A 13,712-nucleotide genomic window follows, 5' to 3' on the forward strand; every position below is an offset into this window, starting at 1 on the left:
AAGAAAATTTTCATTTTCTAAAAAAGTTTGAGATGAATCTTAGATTTGTTTATATAACTTTTTAATTAGGCATATTATCACCTCAAAGGAAAGCTTCTCAAATGTAAATAAATATAGCAATAATGATGGAAGAAGTTTTCTTTTTTCTTTTAATGAAAAATGTCAAAGGAAACTAAATCAATTAATGAAAACCAAAATTTATAAATGCATATCCAATACTTAAATTTTGATTATGTGCGGATGAACAGTACATGACTAAAATTTAAGCCTTTCTTTTTTTTTTTTTTTGCTTTTTTCCTTTTTATACCAATTATTTTATAGATTTTATTTTTAAAAGTGGAACCTGCTACCATGATTTTTTTGGGATTTTCAAAAAGATTTTTAAAGATAAAAATAGTATATTTATAAATAATTAAGATATAATCAATATTTTTATCCATCTATCATATAAAATTTGTTTATTTTAACTTTTATTTCATTTTCATTCTAAGTGTCAATGTGATACTTTATTTTTTTTACCCAATTTTTTTATTTTTATTTTTATTTAAATAAATTTGTAAAAAATCCCAATTGAAATTTTTTATTTTTTTTAAATCAAGATCGAATTGAGATGAGTCAAATTTTTTTATGAAAAATGAGATAAGAGAGAAAGCATGTCTATGATAATTTGACTAAATTTATTTTGAGGTATATATTTTATTATTAATTTAATTTTATATTTATATATTTTAAACTTACTTTAAGAAATTAACCTTATGAACTCGGTAAAAGCGTTCATATGGACATTTTCTATTAGCTTCTTTTCTGTTCATTTAAAAAAAAAATTCTTTATTTCATTTTTATTCTTTTTACTTTTTTCTAACTTTTTATCTTAAAAAATTTTTATTAAATAAATTTTGTAAAATTATAAAGCCGATTGAGATATTGACATATCATCCCATTTATTTTTTATTTTTTATCTTTCACCTTTTGTTTTTGTTTAATTTGATAAATTGTGCAATAAAAAAATTAGTGAATAGAAATGATAAAAAAAAAAAATTAAACCGTGGTAATGCATGGACACTCCACCTAATATGTATAATTAAGGAAAATAACAATTAAAAAAAACAGTAATAAATTAACCAAATTTTGAATGTTTAAACAAGGTCTAAAAATATTAACAAGCAAAAGAAGAAATAATGCAATTTAGGCACAACGTGGGTGTCACGAGTCAACCTTGTATAGGCTCATGAGCGGGGTTTAAGTTGTCATAAACCACCCATATATAGGATCATAGTCGGGTAGATTTCTTGTGCTAAGAAAAATGTCTCTATTTCAAATATTATAATGGTTAGTAGTAGCATAACTCTAAAATCTCTAAGGCTCTTAAGAAGATGAGTGGACAACGTACTATTAGACTGTCTCGCCGGTTGCTATATAGGCCTTTGCCATCCACCAAGGACTGCCCCTGGCCCTGATGATGGTGGGAAGTCCCAATATATGATTTTTTATTATAATAAAATTCATCCCGATTGAATGTCTTGAATATTGATTCGACGTGTTTTTTCTTTTTATATGAATGTACCTTTTTGTGTGTGCTTGAGATTAGTTTCGATATAATATGTCTTATTGTGAATGCTTGATACTAACATTGACTTATGATTATTTGTTCAGATATCGAACTTTTGAAAGTTGACTTGTGTGAGAGCGTCCATTTAAGTGCCGTACGATCTATTGTTTGTTGAGAGAAAGTTTAGTCTGTGACACTGGGGCAGAGAAGTCTCTAACAGTTACATAGACGATGGAATAAGCTGAAACAGAGATCGAAGTCGAAGCATCAACAAGCTTTGGATGCATTGCGGGGATGTCCAATAAATCAGTCAGCGTCAATGGAACTTCGTTCAGTAACACAATATCAGTCTGCATATCTGCATGTAAACCACTCAAATGGTACTCTTCTTTATTCTCTTAACCTCTGAATTCAGAATTGGGTCTCACAGCACCTGTGGATTCTATATTATGTCTCACTCTATGCAGATTTTCATCATTTGGAAGGGACATTGAAGGAGCTATCTTTGGACAAGCTGATCAAAATTAGTGAATCCCAGGCTGCCCAACAAAAAAAAAAAGAAATGATTCAATTGTATTTTTGTAAGAAAAATGTAAAACATATTGGAAAGAAAAATCTTGGTGTTATTTTATGTTGGTCCAATTAACACCTTGATCGTCAAGTTGGCAAAGTTAGTATCCTCTAATCGTTAAGATGATGGTTAGCTTAATTGATCCAAAATTCAACCAACATCTAGATAAATCAACTAATCATATCAACACAAATCAATCATCAACTGATCATGTTAGCACCAATTCATTTTATAAAAAGTAAGATCAGAATATAAGTCTTTCATTTTAACTTTTTTACGATCACTTTCATCTTTTATACTTTCCCTTCTTCTCTTTTACCTTCTTTACCTTCCCTTACCTGCTACGCATTATTGATTTGAGCATCGAAATATGTTCGAACTTCTATCTCTGACAGCCTCTCTGACTATTTCTTCGTTTATACCCTCCACGCTTGGAAACAAAGATTTTTTTTTTTATTCAATGTTAAGCTTACCTATTTCTTTGCACAATGAGCATATACAAGCAAATTTGGGGTGGCATCTTGAGTAACAGCGAGAACAGTACTTCCCGTAAGTCGGTGCCATAAAAGTGCACCGGAAGAAGTGTAACAAATTAAGCATACGAAATGTTAATAGCTATAAAAATAATAAGGATAAGAAAAAAAAAAAAAACGAAGGATACTGAGACATAATAATCTGGATTAAGAATAAATGTTGTAGTATTAAGGAGAGCATAATTTCCACCATCATTAAAAGCTCCACCTGATTCAGAAACCCATGCTCATGACTTGGTCAAAACTTGTCAAAGGCTTTCGAAACATCTTTATATGTCTGAGCAACTTGATTCAGGTAAAATTGATCTTGAATCTTGGTTATTAGGTTTTGATCATCACCAGCATATATAATAACTAAATGCCTGAAAGTGTTTCAGGAAATATTGAATTGATGCATATATGGATAGCAGATCCAAGATTGTAGATATGGTGTGTGATTCCATCAACAACTACTTATATAAAGCTCATTCCTAGTCAAAATGTGAACCAAAAGTATAGAGAAAGTCAGTCTTATATAAAGGTTCTGGCAGTAAATTTAGTTACCAAATCCATATGAATCAATTAATATTGTATCCTTTGGAAATAGTATAATTCATAAAATCTCTGGCATCTTGTGATTGCCAATCAACAACCCAAAGACCTCTCTCAGTTTTAGACTTTTTTTTTTTCCAATAAGAGCATTCAACCCGAATGTAACCTTTGCTCTGCATAAATTGAGATTAATAAAGATCATAGTTAATATTTTGAAAATAAGGAAAAAAAAAAAAGCCAATTGAACAAGGTATTCAGCTCGTCCAATCTCTCCATGGGAAGGCATCCTTTAGAGAATCCAAATGAACCATCTTCCCTTTTCTTGAAACGATGGCAATTCTTAACTCTTCCCACCTTATGGTTGGAATCATGATTCCAACTCAGTGGGTTCCTTTATCTGTAAAATCCAAATAAATAAATACATATTCTTTTGTTGCTTCAACTTTTATATCTTACTCCCTAAAATGGTGATGGAGGAAGGAAGTATTTCTTGGTAGAAAGAGGAATTTACTTACGAAGATCTTTCATGTTTAGTTTAAAAGAAAAGTAACCCAGTACATATTTGTTAGTGTTAATTATATTTTATGTAAATTTAATGCCATTAACCTAACTCGCCTGTATAACCCCCAACAAATATAACTATATAAAATCCATTTCATTTGTTAAATTAAAGTGTTAATTATTTTGTAAGATGTTCAAGTGTGAACTTGACAACTAATATTTAATCAATTTTGGTTAGCATTTTTACTTTTTGGGTGAAAGAATTACAATTTTAACTTATATTGTAAAAAATATTGATATATTGTTATATGATAAACACGTAATTCGATAATATTTATCGAACATTGTATACATAAGCTAATTAGATTAATGATAGTAAAGTTTTGGTTAACATAATATATTATTTAAATTTTTTAAATGTAATATGTTAATTAATTAAGAAAAAAAATTTCCTACATAATTAACCATGGACCATGGAGGTTGGAATCAACTCACCTTTGCTTGTAAGGGAACTAGCAAATTCTTTTCCTTTTTATTTGTTTTACTACGTTTATTATAAGTAATTAATTTCATTAATACAAATAATAAGTGAAGATCTATTTTTCTCTTTATAATTGTTACATGTTGTAGTGATTATTAATCGATTTCTCAAGGAAGACTTGGTGAAACATCATGAACCAAAGTGCACTTGTTCCATATTTATGGTTTTTTTTTTTTTTTTTTGTCCCTTAAGATTCGACTTTGAAGCAAGATTCATCCATTTTTGTAAGTATAATTTTTGTTATACTTTCTGGAATTTGTGAATTACCCACATTCTCATTGAGGAAAAAAAAAACCCTATAATCATACCCAAATTTTATAAAATAAACAGCCACAAAGGTATTACATTTTATATTCATTGACAAAAATAATTCCAACAAGGTTAGGATTTGATCTTCGATATATGCAATTCTCCTAAACCCTCAACCTCCTTTGTACTAAAAAAATTATATCCCTTCTCAAAATTCGAGCTCCAATATTTTTTTTTTAAATTCGAGCTTGAAACTAAATTGAAATCTTCACAAGTTGAAAAATTATAAAAGGAAATTGATGAAAGAAAAATAGACATTCAAGTACAAGAGAGCTGGGGTGCATTCCAAAATGGCTATCTTCTTCCAAATCAGCATCTCAACATTTACATTAGGAAAAAAAAAAAGTGAACATAATTTGACTTTAATCTTTCTAGATGTGAACAAATCTGCTTAAAAATTTATTGTTACATTTGACAGTATGAAAAAGTGCTAAGATTCTACCTCTAGTCTTGTTAATTTTTGCCAGCTATATTAAGGCCTCATCTGCAACCAAACAAAGTAGCCAAAATTTTCTTGTTATCCGGAACTAATGAGCTTAAGCCCGCCCAAGACCTGTAGGAAACTGCTGTCGAGAATAGCAACTGCACAATCGAGTATGATAGCATTCAGTGGGCCACCTTGACATCTTGCTTCATCGATGCGGCAACACAAGATGACAAGCACAGCTAGACCAGTGTTTAATGGCAAGACTGAGTCTTGAATGTTTGAAGAAGACGACCAAAGACACGAGGGTACAAGGGTGTGATCATTCTATAAACTCCAGGAAAAACCACCATCTTGACGACCAAAGCCATTGGCATCACAGTCACTATATTTAATGTTTTGTCTAGAACTTTTCTTCCTCATATGCTTCTCTTTCTTTAAGACTGTTTTTTCATGCCAGACTTTCTTATATCACCATTTTCTTATACTTTTTTCTTTTTGTGCCTTTCAGAAGATTTCCTCTTTTTTCCAGAGGATTGAGCACTAATGTCTGCGCGTTTCCAACTCCTTGAGGCAGTGGTTCTTCATCATCTAACTGCCAATTGCACAAAATGTCCTGCTGCTGTCCATACAGTGTCGGTAAAGGCTCCCCAGCTCCAGGAAGCAAGCTGCTAAAAGTGACACACACGTTGGATCCTCCTTTGCGCTTAAGCAAAAGCGGATCCAATCTATTTATGGTACCGAGAATGCTTCTATTGGGGCCCAGAGACAAGATGGTCTCTGGATTGGTCAAGGTGGTAAAAGCCATCCTGAAAGCGGATCTAATCTGCAAGAAAATATATAATATTCTCACTACAAACCAAACCTTAAAAGTCAACTATCCTACAAATAGCTGTTTATTGCATGAATAGGAAATTAATTGTGCCTTTGGTAAAGAAGGGAAGAGGGCAGCCAGGAGTGTAGGGTTTTTTCCCCTTAAAACAGTGGACTAGAAAGAGAAAATCATTAACCTGGATATAGTTAAATGAGTTCTTCCTGATGTCATTGTCTGGAGCCTGTTTCATCATTAAAGAATATATTGATAGAAACAAATGGGGAAAAAAACTAGCATGACTCAGCAATCAAAGGAAGCATGAATGTTGCAAGTGTGGAAGCCTGTGATTGCCACTAGCATTCCTCAAATTAGAAGGCAACAAGTGAAAATATTCAAGGCAACCTGTGGTTCCTCAATGGAGATGAGAAATGGTTGTCTCTTTTTTGAAAACCTAAAGGAGAATCAAACCAAAAAGAAGGATATACAATTTTAGTCACCGGTATTTGAAGATGAAAAGTGATCACTTTGGCATGAAGGAAAACTTTTCCTTTTAGCCTTTGCTACTCTTAAAGAAGAATATGCCTCTCCCTTTACAAGACACACCAACATCCACAGTGTTCAATTTTCGTCCATAAAAATCAAAGAAGTGTACCTAATTTCCAAAATAAACACATTTGTAAGTTTGCATGTCTGCTTTTCTTTTCTATTATGTTCTTTTATCACAAAAGGTTCGGATTAAAAAGGCAGCAAAAGATAAAAGTATGGTTTCTAAGTACACATACCAAGAGCATCCCCAAGTTATGTTCCAGATAATCTTGGGATTCACGCAGACTCTGAAGCACAAAATGGTTTATGATAGGTTAGGCAACACCAATAAAACAGGGACAAAAAAGAAAGGTGCTAAAGTCCAATCATTATTGGAAATTTAAAAGTGCTTATTGTGGTGCATATCTTTCATTATTTTATTAAAATTTTTAGAAGCACAAGTACCATGGATAACAGAATCGCTGTAAATAATATAACATGTCTTAGATTATTGGATTGAGTTCATCGGTGCCAAGCAGAAGCAACTGCACATCTGCCTATTGCTCATATTGCAAATTTAAACATGACAAGAATTTTGCTTACCTGCAACATGGCGATAAGCATCACAAGGAGAGCATATTAACCTATTCCACCTGAATATACCTGCATAGTTTCAATAGCGTTTCAAAACAGGCACAGAGGAATGACAATATTTTTAGAGGAAAAGGAATGATGCTTCAGTATAGACAAACTCAAATCTCGTTCAGGTCTCTCTGTTGTAAAAATACTTTCAGGATCAAACACAATGGCCGTAATTGAGGCCATTTTAGTACTGCTTCCTACCAGAAAAAACAAAAGCATAGTTTAACTTTAGAAAATGCAGAGAAAAATCCACAAAAAGTCCTATGATTATGGAACATCCAAAGAAATAATCTAATGGAAGCAGAGCTTCAATACACCAGAGAAAAACCATAAAAAGTCCCAAGTTTGTAGACATGTACAAATCACAGCAAAATGATTTATAAAATTTTAATCAAAGAATCCAAAAGTAGATAACAGGAAATAAAAGAAAAATAAGCTATGATTCCCATCGGTGAGAATAAATCTAGCAAACAATTAAACTATGACACAAGAGCACAGTCCTCAAGTACAATTGCAGCCAAATATGAATCTTGACTGAGAGCAAACCTAATAAGAAAAAGACTACAGTCCTCTCCAACATACTTGACCTCATCTAATAAAAGGGGATTAGAATAACTACATTTTAAGCATCACTATCAAAAACTGACAAATGAAACATCAGAGCACAGGAAAGAACATAATTGCAACAAACCTTGATAAACTCAGCAGCTTTTGGCCCATTAGCCACATCAAAACTGCAGTATTGAACACCCAACTAAATATTAAACCGTGAGACAGCACTGCCAAATAAAACATGAAACATAGTTTCAAACTGCCACATCATCAAATCAAGATGCAGATAAAACAACTGTCTCTCGTACACTTATCACTTATGTTTTATGTCAGACTAGGAACTAAACCTGTCGCCACCCTCATAAAGTTCTAAGATCCCATCAAATATTGTCAATAAAAAAATCAAAAGAGATAGGAATCCAAGTCAACAGAAGTTCTTCACATGATTAAAGACAAAAATGATGACAGAGGTTTTAGTTCTTGAATTCTTTACAATCTCACCTTCCTCAAATTTTTAAAAAAAAAAATCCTGTCTGGCAAAGCATTTTGCCTCACAGACTATTAATATTCAAATGCTAATTTGAAATGTTGATTAGTTCCAATATGTAATATCCAAATACTTGGACTTCCACAATTTCCATGAACCTCAAAAGAAATCCCATGAAGATAACTTATAAGTCCTGTATTTATAACTTCCAAAAAAGCCTTACCATTATAGTTGCGTATTTGATTCAGTGTCTTATATAATGATATTCATACCAAAATTAACTGATACTAAAACAAATTCAGCAATATTTGGAGGCAAAAAGAAATTTCGTAAAAGAGATTTTGGGTTAAAATATATGTGGACAAGAAAATGAAATAAGTTTCGAACAAATATATATTATAATAGAGTAAGTTTTGAATAAATATATATTAAAAGTGTAAAGTACACATCAAGATTCCAACAGACAACAAAGCTGCCAAGCAAGTAGAATATGGAGCAAATTTGATATTCAAATCAATCCAAAAGCAATGCAGGAGGAAAACAGAACTAATTTATATCAAATGCAACACCACTTTTCTTTTCTACAAATTTAACTATTGGCACACTCGCTTTTGCAATCACCTGATAAGAATTGAATTTTTAGGTAATGTACTATTTTGTATCAATAAACTTTCCAGACAAAGAAATTACCTGCAAATTTTTTGCATTCCCCTTTGAGATAATGTCCTAGAAAGAGCATGCAAGCCGGTCTGTGGATTGTTTATACCTGACCCTAGAATCACAACCTATATACAGAATAAACAAATAACTACTAAAACCAATCACACAAGGCAGGAGAGAATGTATAAAAACAGTTGTGCTATAATATTTTTTATGTTTTCAAAAACCTTTTGGTCAGTTTTCTCCTTCCTATTCTTTCTCTTTCCATATTTGAAAATCCATATACTTAATATCCTAATGAAAAACCGTCAAATATGTTACTGCATGCTATAATATAACAGGATTCGACATTGACAGAATTTGAGTTGCTTGACTTAAATTTCATGGTATAATAGGGAACATAAAACTCACATCACATCAATATCACTTGTTGCTAAATAAAGTCCTGTCCTGAATGACCTAAAAACTTCAGGCTGCAAAGAAAAAATTTGTAATCTTTTGGAATCGTACAATATGTGTGCATGTTTATATGCGTGTGCTTTTGTGCATAAGACAAAGAGAGGCCGCTAATCATACCCTGCAGGCAGGCCATACGTATTTGATAACATCAAAAACAGAATCTACAGCTGCATCGCATACTGCTTGCTCTTCCAGAGTTGAAAGTAGAAAATCACAGAACAATGTTTAAAATCTTCTTATGATGTACAAACTTATAAAAATGGCATTCAAGAATGTTTATCACCATCTACCAACTACAAGCACCCTAGTAATACAAACATAAATAATTTCAATAAAAAAAGCTAAACATATATATATATATATATTTAATCCTGCTGACCAACAATCTTTTACTCTTTACTCATAAATTCAAGCACCATAACAACAATCACACATGCAACCCTTCATATTTTTTTCTTGACAATCATACCCACCAAACTAATTGTGCCACAAAATCAAACAAATCAGAGTAACAAGCACTCAAGCAGAAGACAGAGCTCAAATTGAATTATCAAGTACTAGCACACAAACCAAGGTAAGATACAAAATTTATCAAAGGACACCTCAATTGAAAATTTTAAAATTCCAATCCAAGCTATATTCATTACTAAAAGAACTGATATAGCATTGAACTTAAAGGCAATGGAAATAATTTAACAGCAATAAAGCAGGCCCAAAATTTTGTAAGAGGATAAAAAAAACCAAATTTCAACTATGTTTAATCACCACATATCAGATTCTAATCCTGAAAAAAGAAGTAAATTAATCCAAAAAATTCAAAATTTCACATAAAAATAAAAAAGCTTAAATAGTTACCAAACCTTTATGCAACTGAAGAATTGGACTTTTAAACCTACTATTCCCATGAAACCACTACTTGTTCTCAAGCCTCGGTTCATCCACTATACCCAGCGTCTTCGGCTCCGGTTCATCGCAAGCCGATATCGGAGCCTGTACTGGCACCGGCTCAGCCGGCTCATTAACATAAAGCGAGAAATAATCCGTCGCAGCTGAGTCCATGGAGATGGGATTTTCAGCTGATAGAGAGATTTCGTTGCGGAAGACAGTGTACGGCTCAAGAGGGGGTTGATTGGACTGCGGAGATTCGGCGGCAGGGAAAGAGGGTTTCGTAATGGATGGGTTGCGAATTGGTGGGGAGTCGGGGTTCCATTGAAAGGAAGTTTGATATAGGTGAAAGGAGATTGGGGAAATCAGGGTTTGCAGGTCTGTGTGGGATGGGTTGCGAATTGGTGGGGGTGGGTTCCATTGAACGGAAAGGTTAGGGTTTTGGGGATTGGGGAAATTAGGGTTTATTGTCCGGGCGGGTAGATTTGAATTTTGAGGGAATGTTTAGGCCACGTAGGATTTATATATATATATATATATATTTTTTTTTTTTTACAATTTTTAAAAGAGTACTATTATTTAAATTTTAAAAAGGTCCATTATTATTTTTTTTATTGAAATAACCTATTTAAAGTTTTCAATTTTTTGGACATATATGAATTTTGACTCTATGGGTTTCTATGAACATCCAAATTAAATTAAATAATTTGTATATTTATATAATATTTTATTTATGTTAAATATATATAAAAAATACATATAAAACACAAATTATTTTACATAATTTATATTTATATACTTAAACACAAGGCATATTTTTAATATTTTTAAACTTATATATTTTTTTCAAATTTTTATTTTTATATTTTTTTTCGTATTATATCATTATAATAAATTTAAAATTATTAGATTTAATCCAAATCTTTAACTATAATTTTTTGAAAATCATTTTTTTTCAAAATTGTAAAAACATTTATTGACTTGAATGAGTAGTTAACTTACTAATAACAAATTAAAATTGTAGCTTTCATTTATTTTCTTTTTAAATAACCATACTCTATAGTTTACATATCTAACACTACAAAGTAAATATGGATACAAATTTTGACCCTCTAAAGATAAATGAATTTTTTTAATGAAAATTAAGGGTACTTTGTCCTATATCACTAATCAACATAGAATATATATATATATATATAACACTAATTTACTAATTAATCAACAACTTAATACAATTTTTAAAAAATAAATTTACAAGAGAAATGTATGAATCAAAGTTAAATTTAATATTGAGCTTTTAATTTGAGTTATCAAATTTTAAATTTTGATAGTCTCTAATATTAAATGAAATCTTTAAATCCAAAATTTTCATCTTTAATATTACTTGTCATTCAAGTTAAGTCCAAATTATTTAGTAAAAATATGAAATTAAGATCTTTGGTAAATCCTTAAAAAACCCTTAAACTTTTCCTTGTTGGTTTAACAAAAACCCAAAATCTATTCCTACAAGAACTAGGAAAAAGTAACACTATATATATATATATATATATATATATATATATAAAAGAAAACAACTCGGATTTGGATATTGAAATTAACCCATAGATCCAACACATAGAAAAAACAACAAAGTTTTTTGTCATGTCTCCTGATTTACCTGTAACATTGTTACCGTATCTTGGTTTCATCCTAGCTTCCGCCTGGTGTCTTTTCAACATCATCTTTGAATGTTTGGGTTTGTTCCTCAGCAGGTTCCAAAATCATGATAGTGAAGGTGATATTGAATTAGGTGAAACAAGTTATGGTACTACTCCTCGTCGGATTCATGTTCTTCCAGCAGTTTGCGAAACCCGGTTGTCGATTCCAGGACCAAAAAAACTGATCAGCTGTGCTGCTGGTGATGAATGTGTTATTTGCCTGGAAAGTTTCCAGGAAAAAGATGTTTGCTGTGTTCTTGTCAATTGTGACCATGTTTTTCATAAGCCTTGTGTTGAAGAATGGCTGAAGATAAACTTTTCATGTCCACTTTGTAGGACCGATGCTTTCTCTATTATCATTGATATGTAATCAAGTTTTTTCTGCCTTCTTTTTTTTTATGATGGTTACATATGAGAAAGCAAGATTTTCCATTATATTTTGTAGTAAATATGAAGTTTATGATTTCATGGTTTTTGTCTATTTTTATGGAGATTTTGCCCAACTTGGTCAATTTTTATGGTTTTTATGGTTTTTATCTATTTTTTATGAAGTTTAAGATTCTGCCCAACTAGTCAATGGATAGACAAAATCTGTTTTTGACAACTATTGTTTTTAAGAACATAATTATGGAAATTAAGGATAACATTGCTTGGCAATATCTTCATTAACCAACTTTTCCAACCCCAGCTGAAAGCTAGAACCTTTATAATGTTGGGATCAAATAAAAAATTCTTCAGGTTTTGATTGAAGCAGCTGCGTTTTTCTCTTGCAATTTCAATAAATCAAGAATGGTTTCACCACCTTCACCTTATGATAATCACAAAATCAAGTTCCCACCAATGCTTCATTCATTGTTTTCTCAAAAACTGGCCCTGGAAGAATCTCAATCAACACTTCCCAATGTTACTTACAATCTTCGGGACTTTCAAACTTGGATCATTGTTTGCCTTATAGGGTTGATGCTCTTCTTCTTCTTCTATCATACTCTTGACAGATTTCATAGTTGGCTTCGAAACGAGACATTCGAGCAAGATATTGAATTAGGAGACATAGATGATCATCGATCTCTGACCAATATTTCGGATTGGTCTCATGAAGCAACCATGCTCAACAATCTGTGGTTGTTGGAAATATTGAATGGATTCATGGCATTGTTAACAGACAGACAAGGGCTAAGCCCGGAGGACTTGGAGAAAGGTCTGCCCCTCGTAAATTACAGAAGCCTAGGAAAAACATTAGATGAATGTGTCATTTGCTTGGAGGATTTTGAAGATGAAGAACTATGCCGAGTTTTTCCTGTATGCAAACATGTTTTTCATTTCAATTGTATAGATAATTGGTTGAGAAATCATATAACTTGCCCGATTTGTCGGAATTGTATAGTAGATGTATGACAATGTAAATAAATATTTACCAAACTTCTAATTTCAAACTCTTCTTTTTTACAAATTAGACGGTAGTCTGGGATAGGGGAAGGAATTGTAGGTGGTGGAATTTGAAGCCAGACCTACTTTATATCACCTTTTAAAGTTAATTGTTCAAACCAACTAGGTTAAGACTCTGTTTTCAATTTTTTGTTATACAGATTCTCTTTATTTTCATGAAGAACTGCAGAAACTTCATCAGTTCCATGGTTTTATCACATTGATTTCCATGCAGAAGGGCATGCAGCTTCAAAGTCCTAATACTAATATACATTAGAGTAGTGATGGAGGCATAAAAAAAACTTATCTCCATGCAAGATTATCCATGGTTTCTGTAAATTTTAGCAATGATAGTTCCAGAAATGTGGTCATTTGATGAATGATGGAAAAAGTTCATTGAAGATTAATTGACCCAAGGGAGAAGCCCAGCAACGACTTTGCTCTGGAATGATAGGAAACCAACTAAAAACAGTTTTGAACAGACTTGGTTCTCTTTTTTAATAGCTGGAGTAAGCAACTCTTAAAGTGTTTATAACTGAAATTTACATTGATTAGCATTTTCTAAGCTAAAAAATATCTTATCAATTTTGCAAGAAAATCAGTTAAA

The 13,712-nt window shown here is 31.7% G+C and overlaps 1 pseudogene across 1 annotated transcript; it reads right to left on the reverse strand.

Annotated features, from left to right (window-relative positions):
- Positions 1–4,814: 4,814 nt before the first annotated feature.
- On the reverse strand, positions 4,815–10,492 carry LOC111301678 (uncharacterized; annotated as a pseudogene). Its single transcript, XR_016328084.1, has 12 exons — positions 9,949–10,492; positions 9,216–9,318; positions 9,056–9,112; positions 8,670–8,764; positions 7,632–7,674; positions 7,051–7,137; positions 6,902–6,961; positions 6,556–6,606; positions 6,316–6,425; positions 6,176–6,224; positions 5,970–6,014; positions 4,815–5,785 (listed from the first exon to the last, which is right to left on the reverse strand). The product of XR_016328084.1 is annotated as an uncharacterized LOC111301678 (transcript).
- Between the last annotated feature and the right edge of the window lie 3,220 nt (positions 10,493–13,712).

Source organism: Durio zibethinus, chromosome 15 (genome assembly GCF_047325235.1).
Source record: "Durio zibethinus cultivar Kanyao isolate XHJ-2024 chromosome 15, ASM4732523v1, whole genome shotgun sequence".
In the NCBI taxonomy this organism is placed as follows: Eukaryota; Viridiplantae; Streptophyta; class Magnoliopsida; order Malvales; family Malvaceae; genus Durio; species Durio zibethinus.